Raw genomic sequence first — 6,705 nt, 5'->3', positions numbered from 1 at the left:
ATGAACGCATGGCAGAAGAATGCTGGTAGAAGCATCCACGCTTGAGAACATTGATATGTCAAAATTTTTAAAATGTTTTGTCAAAGATAAGTATATTTTTATATGTTTTTTTATACGACGCAAGTCGAAGGTTGTTATGATATGCACTTTTCAACAATTTTTACAAATTTCAATAATTTTTCAACATTTTCAATTCCAAAATTCGTTTAACAGCTGTGTCGATGTGACTACCTGTATTCGTCTATCATGAAGGAACACCCGAAATAATAGATTGTTTATCATTTTAGTTAAATGTGCCATTTGTCATACGTAAGTATTATAGATATAAACATGGTAGAAGAACACAATAATATTTTTAAATATCTGGAAAAATAAATGGATTTTAAAATGTGTTCTTATACGATGTCTCAAAGGTCTCTCAAAGGTTTGTATGATATGTGATTTTTAACAAATCTCACTAATTTAAATAATTTTTCATTTACAATTGCAAAAATGTTTAGACAAATCAATGTACCAGCAGCTGTGTTGATCCGCCTACCTTTATTATTTCACCATAGATATTTATTTAATTTTATATGAAAAAAAGACAAGATCATGTTCCAAGCCCTACTAAATAGGTCGTCTGATTAGCCCAGCTGTTTCCACCCATTCTGTCAAAATACCGTTGTTTATATTTGTAATTCGCCGAGAAAAATGACAAGCTATCATCACACTATTTTTACTGTTGTGCTGACAAATCAAAGCGTATATTTTCGTTTATTTTTACACGGCCTTGGAAAAAGTTGCCATATTAGTAAATGTGTCTACCTCAATTGTTTTGCCATGGAACTGAAGATGTCGTTAAAAATCACGAAACTGATTGCGATCAGAAAATATTGCAAAGCTGTCAGTTTTCGTTTTGAAAAACATTGCTCTCTGTAAAAGATAGTAAAATTATGTTAAGCCAATGGTAGAATACTCCAGACTTAAAATGGGAATACATAAAACGCTTTTTGGCTGACTTAAGTTGTCGGCTGGCTTCTTCGTAGCGGAACAAAAGAGTTTTAGGTTGACTTAGTTCGATTTTGGGCCTATGCCCCTTTGTTCTTTTCCAAAGAAGCCAGCCAATGACTTACGCCAGTCAAAAAAAATCGTTTTATTCTCACCTTTAAGCAATCGTTAAATACCTACGCTTAAAGAGCTGAAGAAAGTTTATTAAAAATTAATATAAAACAATTAGCTTATGGAGATCAAGACGAAGTTTAAAAAAATGTTAGATGGCATTTAAAAATTGTTTAAAACCCAATCTTAAGGCTCTATCACAAGATACGCTTTTACATGTGTAGTGTCAACTTTTCCATATGTAGGAGTATCACACATCATGTGATTCATGGACGACATTTCAGTTGTGAAATGCATGAGTAAAGTACGTAAGTCCTTTTTTGATCACATCGGAAAATTATAATTAAATGAAATATTTTGTTTATTTGAATATACATTTTAACCTTTTAAGGTACATATATTTTGTTCAGGATACCGTAGTTTGTTTGATTTTGGCCTTACGCTCCTTGTTAGAGCTAGCCGATAACTTAAGCCACTCAAAAAGCGTTTTAAGGTAAGAACACATAAAGCGCATATTTGGCTGGCTTAAGACATCAGCTGGCTTCTTCGGAAATGAACAAAGGAGCCTAGAGCCAAAATCGAACTAAGTCAACCTAAAACTCCTTCGTTCATCTACGAAGAAGCAAGTAGATGACTTAAGCCAGGCAAATATGCGCTTTTTGTATTTCCACCCTTATGTATTCTCACCTTAAGTCATCGGCTGGTTTCTTTGGAAAAGAACGAAGGGTAAATAACGGCCCGAAAATGAACTAAGTAGACCTAAAACTCCTTTGTTTTTTTTTTACGGAGAAGCCAGCCTATGACCGTTATAACTAGAATAAAACCAGTCCAAACCAGGAAATTACATTTTATAACTTTTACATATTTTACCTGCTGCCAATTTCCAAGAAAATGCAGCAGTTGATTGCATAAAATTAGCTACATATTTATTAATAAACTAGTCATTAGTGCCAACTGACCACTTTAGTGGCCTTCTGCTCATTTCGTTAGGTAAGAAATCTAGATTCTTGGTGTGTTCAACTGGGAGACGCAATCTCGGTATTTAAATCAGTTTCATTTTATTCTCCATTGAATGTGGACGTCTCTACATAGATTATTTCATTATCAGAGTATTTCCAATATTGTTACGCCCCTCTCCCTCTGCACAACATGGCTCCACCTATATTAAATCCATTGATAGTAAACAATACAGCCGCAATTGACGAATTACAAAAGCAGATCGATGATTTGAAGAGAATGCAAGATAATTTGGATCTTAAAGAATTAAAGTTTGGACGCTCCAACGGAGGTGCTCCATCAACACTTGTTGTAGTTGTAATGCTTTTAACTATTATTTTATGTGTAAACATTTATATTTGGTTTAAATACCGACCCAAGCGCAAACTTTTGCTTGTGAATGTGGATTCTGCAGTGTCCTTGTGAAAGTGTGGTTTATTTATTTACATTTAAGTAATTCTTATTATAATAAAAATGTGATAAAAACTATAAAACTGCTGTTACTATTCATTTAATATCTGTAGTCAAGTAAAATCCGCTGGATTTTACATTTGACGCATGGTAGAAGAATATAGGTAGACGCATCGACGCAGCTGCTGGGACAATGAACTGTCAAACCAATTTTGGAATTGAAAATGTTGAATGAAAAATTATTTAAAATTGTAAAAATTGTAAGAAAACGCGTATTATAATAACCTCCGAATGACGTCGTATAAGAAAACATATAAAAATCTACTTATATTTGAAAAGAATTTAAAAATTTTTGACATTTGAATGTTCCCAATCGTTGATGCATCTACCTGTATTTTTCTACCATGATTTGACGTAACCACATGGAATTGTCTGTTGAAATCTAATGGATTTATTATGTGTAAACATGGTTTAAATATATTGCTAACAATTTCAAATTCGCTCCAAGAGAACCGTTTTGCCGTTTGAAAGCACGAAAACGAGTAACTAGTAGATATGTCAATAATATATGACAAGAATTTGAAACCAAAGACCTAAAATGGTAAAGACTGGACAAAATGCATTCTGAGCAAATGGTTTGTGTCTATACTGTCTAGATAACAGCTCGAGACAGGACCATGTTAATATAAAAAAACACATTTATAGAAAAAAATGACAAACAAAACTTTGAAAACTCCAAAAATTTGGTTTCCAAATTCTATTCCAGGGGCCCATAAGGACCCCTGTTACCCCACTAATCTCTTTCTTGTCTAAAAATATAAGGTTCTTCATTTTTATCTCATGGGGCCGCCACATACGATTTTTGTGGTTTTCCTTCTCCTTCATTGTTCTATAGGGATATGTGGGCGTTTCCTGCCCATGTCTTTAACTCTTGACGTCACGCATTTTGCGGTATTTGATTGTCCAGGTTTACTGTTGCTAACCCCCTGCCTGTTTTGGTGAGAGAGTTCGCTTTCTCGTTACCTCTAATTCCCACATGACCTGGTACCCATATAATGCGTCCTGAGCTGTGTTGAGAATAGTTGTTGATTGAATTTATATATTTCAATACGGTTTTGGAATTTACTGTTTTGGATGTTATAGCTTTTATAGCGATTCTACTGTCTGTTAAGGCGTTTACGGTGGAAGGCCTCGTGTTGATATTAAACCAGTTCAGACACTCTGCAATCCCCCGGTCCTCCGCTTGAAAATTCGGGCAAGCGGAAATATATTACGGTATATGGTTCTTCAATAAAAAGTGCTAGTCCCTCTAGAACTGAGCCGTGCGTATAACAACAGATTCAAGTCAGCCTTTGTGATAGGAATCCGGTGATCCACGAGTCTCTGGTGGGAATAAGGCTGGAAATACATAAAGCGCATATTTGGCTGGCTTAAGTCATCAGCTGGCTTCTTCGTAAATGAACAAAGGAGTTTTAGGTTGACCTAGTTCGATTTTGGCCATAGGCTCCTTTGTTCATTTCCGAAAAAGCCAGCCGATGACTTAAGCCAGCCAAAGCGCTTTATGTATTCCCAGCTTAAATGTTTCACAGGAGGTAGCAACAAGGTTTCCGATTGAATTTGCCTTGTTACCTGTAAAATTTTTGATGGCACGTCACGTGGCCTTTATTTATCCACTCCTCCGTTGCCCCCAGCCTTAAGGTGGAATTACATAAACAGCATATTTAGCTGGCTTAAGTCATCGGCTGGCTTCTTCGTAGATGAACAAAGGAGTTTTAGGTTTACTTAGTTCGATTTTGGCCCCTTTGTTAATTTCCTAAGAAGCCAGCCGATGACTTAAGCCAGCCAGATAAGCGCTTTATGTATTCCCACCTTTAAGGCTGCGACGGCAGCTTCATTCCGTATTTATTGAATGAAAGCAAAAAATGTCGGAAATAGCATTAAATTTTCGAATAAGTTTAGATTTGTTCGAATTGGTCACCTTTGGCACGAATTATGGCCTTCAAACGACCAATGAAACCGTCACACTTTGCCCGAATGTTGCTCTGCGGTATTTTGGCCTATTCCCGGCGAAGCGCTGGCATGAGGTGATCGACACTTTGGTATTTTTTTAGTGCCAACCTTGCTTTTCAAAATACTCCAAACACAATAGTCCAACGGATTGGTATCCGGAGATTTTGGTGGCCATTGTTTGCTGGAAATGAAGCGAGGAACCTCATTTTGTAACCATTATTGGGTGGCGCGTGCTGAGTGCGATGGTGCTGAGTCCTATTGGAATGTCCAAGGTCTGCGGCCAAAATGTTTGCGTGGCCAAGGCAATAATTTAATACACCCTCTAGAATATTTTCGGCTTTATTCTGAAGCCACGGTCGGTTAATATAAGCAGAGAGCGACCATCAGCTCTTATGGCGGCCAACCGAACCCCTTTGGCAAGTAAATACGATCATTTTGTTTGTTTACAAACTGCTGGATAACGAATTTTTTCTCATCGGAGAAAACCAAATTCGGCAGTTCATCACTTTCGGCCAAGCGAAGCAACTCTTTAGCTCTTTTCAGTCTATTTTCTTTCTGTTCCGGTGTAAGTTTTTGCACTTTTTGGAATTTAAATGACTTTTCCCCGAGCTCATTTTTCCATATTTTGCGAATAGAATATTGCGATATGTTCAGCTCACGAGCCATTTTTCGGCCACTGCGACGCGGATTTCGATCACGTCGCTTCTTTACTTTTCGAAGCATTTCTGCTGATGTTGCTGTTTTCTTCCGTCCACTTCCTTGACGAGCGATGGTATGAGACACAAAAGATTTATTCACATTTAAATGCTGGGGTGCTCTAATGATAGCCCCTTGTGGTTTTCCAGCCAAATATAAAGAAATTACACTATCACGTTTGAATTGCATCACGAATAACTTTTTTTTCTGGAAAATTCTCACCAAAATGCTTTTGTACGCTTGTAAACAATATAATGAGCTGTCACTGGAATAATTTTAACAGCTGTCGACCGGGTGGCTTAGAAATGACAGCAGTCTGAAGTTGGTTGCAGTTTTTTCATCTCACCCTATAAACATATGATTGTACGAGTTTACAATTCACAGTTATCTCATGATTGCATTCTGATCGCATCTATATTTACAAATTTTTAACCACTGTCTAACGTTTAAAAAAAGCTCCTACCACTCTCCACTTTTGTTATTCGTTTCGCTCACATTCTGTTCGGTTTAATTAATGTTGCCGAGTTGCTGATGCTGTTGCGCTGGCGGTTGTTAATGCATTTGTTGCAATTTGTTGCCTTCGGTATTGATGACGTCCGATACTCGCATTGCCTAGATGCCCCACACACACAGAACACAACTTATCCATGCCGTTCCGACAGTCAAAAACATAATCTGTTAAATTTCTCATCGACGGCTCATCGCCCATCTCAAATCGTTGGGGGGGGCTGAAAATGTTGCCATGACATCGCTGTGTGTCGAGATTACAAACACCATGGCATCGTAAGAAACGAACACGTTAAGGATGCTCAGCGATGATTATGGCATATGATCGGTGTTTTATTCCTTGATGAAGTCATCAGACAGGCAGGCAGCCAGTCAACTAAGCTAGCATCCATGTTAACCATGTGATCGTCGTAATCGACACTAACATAATGTTGATTTTGTTATTATGACATATTAAAGCGTGATAAAAAGTATCTTTAAATTTGTAAACTATCTGTTAATCCTAACATGATGGAGGAGAGGAGCGAGTAAGGGTGGAAATACATAAACCACATATTTGGATGGCTTAAGTCATCGGCTGGGTTCTTCGTAGATGACCAAAGGAGTTTTAGGTTGACATAGTTCGATTTTGGCCCTAGGCTCCTTTGTTCATTTCCAAAGAAGCCAGCCGATGACTTAAGCCAGCCAGATAAGCGCATTATGTATTCCCACCTTAAGTTTGTCGTGATGATGGAGAAATCCATCATAGAATAAATTGTCAAACAAAATTTGCTGATTTAATTTTGTATGGTAAATTATTTGGGGGGATTATATGCATAAATAGATATAATGCCTTTAAGATGGGAATACATAAAGCGCTTATGTGGCTGGCTTAAGTCATCGGCTGGCTTCTTCGGAAATGAACAAAGGAGCGTAGGGCCAAAATCGATCTAAGTCAACCTAAAACTCATTTGTTCATCTACGAAGAAGCCAGCCGATGACTTA

This window comes from Musca domestica, unplaced genomic scaffold (assembly GCF_030504385.1).
Source record: "Musca domestica strain aabys unplaced genomic scaffold, Musca_domestica.polishedcontigs.V.1.1 22, whole genome shotgun sequence".
Classification (NCBI taxonomy): Eukaryota; Metazoa; Arthropoda; class Insecta; order Diptera; family Muscidae; genus Musca; species Musca domestica.
Note: the sequence above shows the minus strand (reverse complement) of the source record.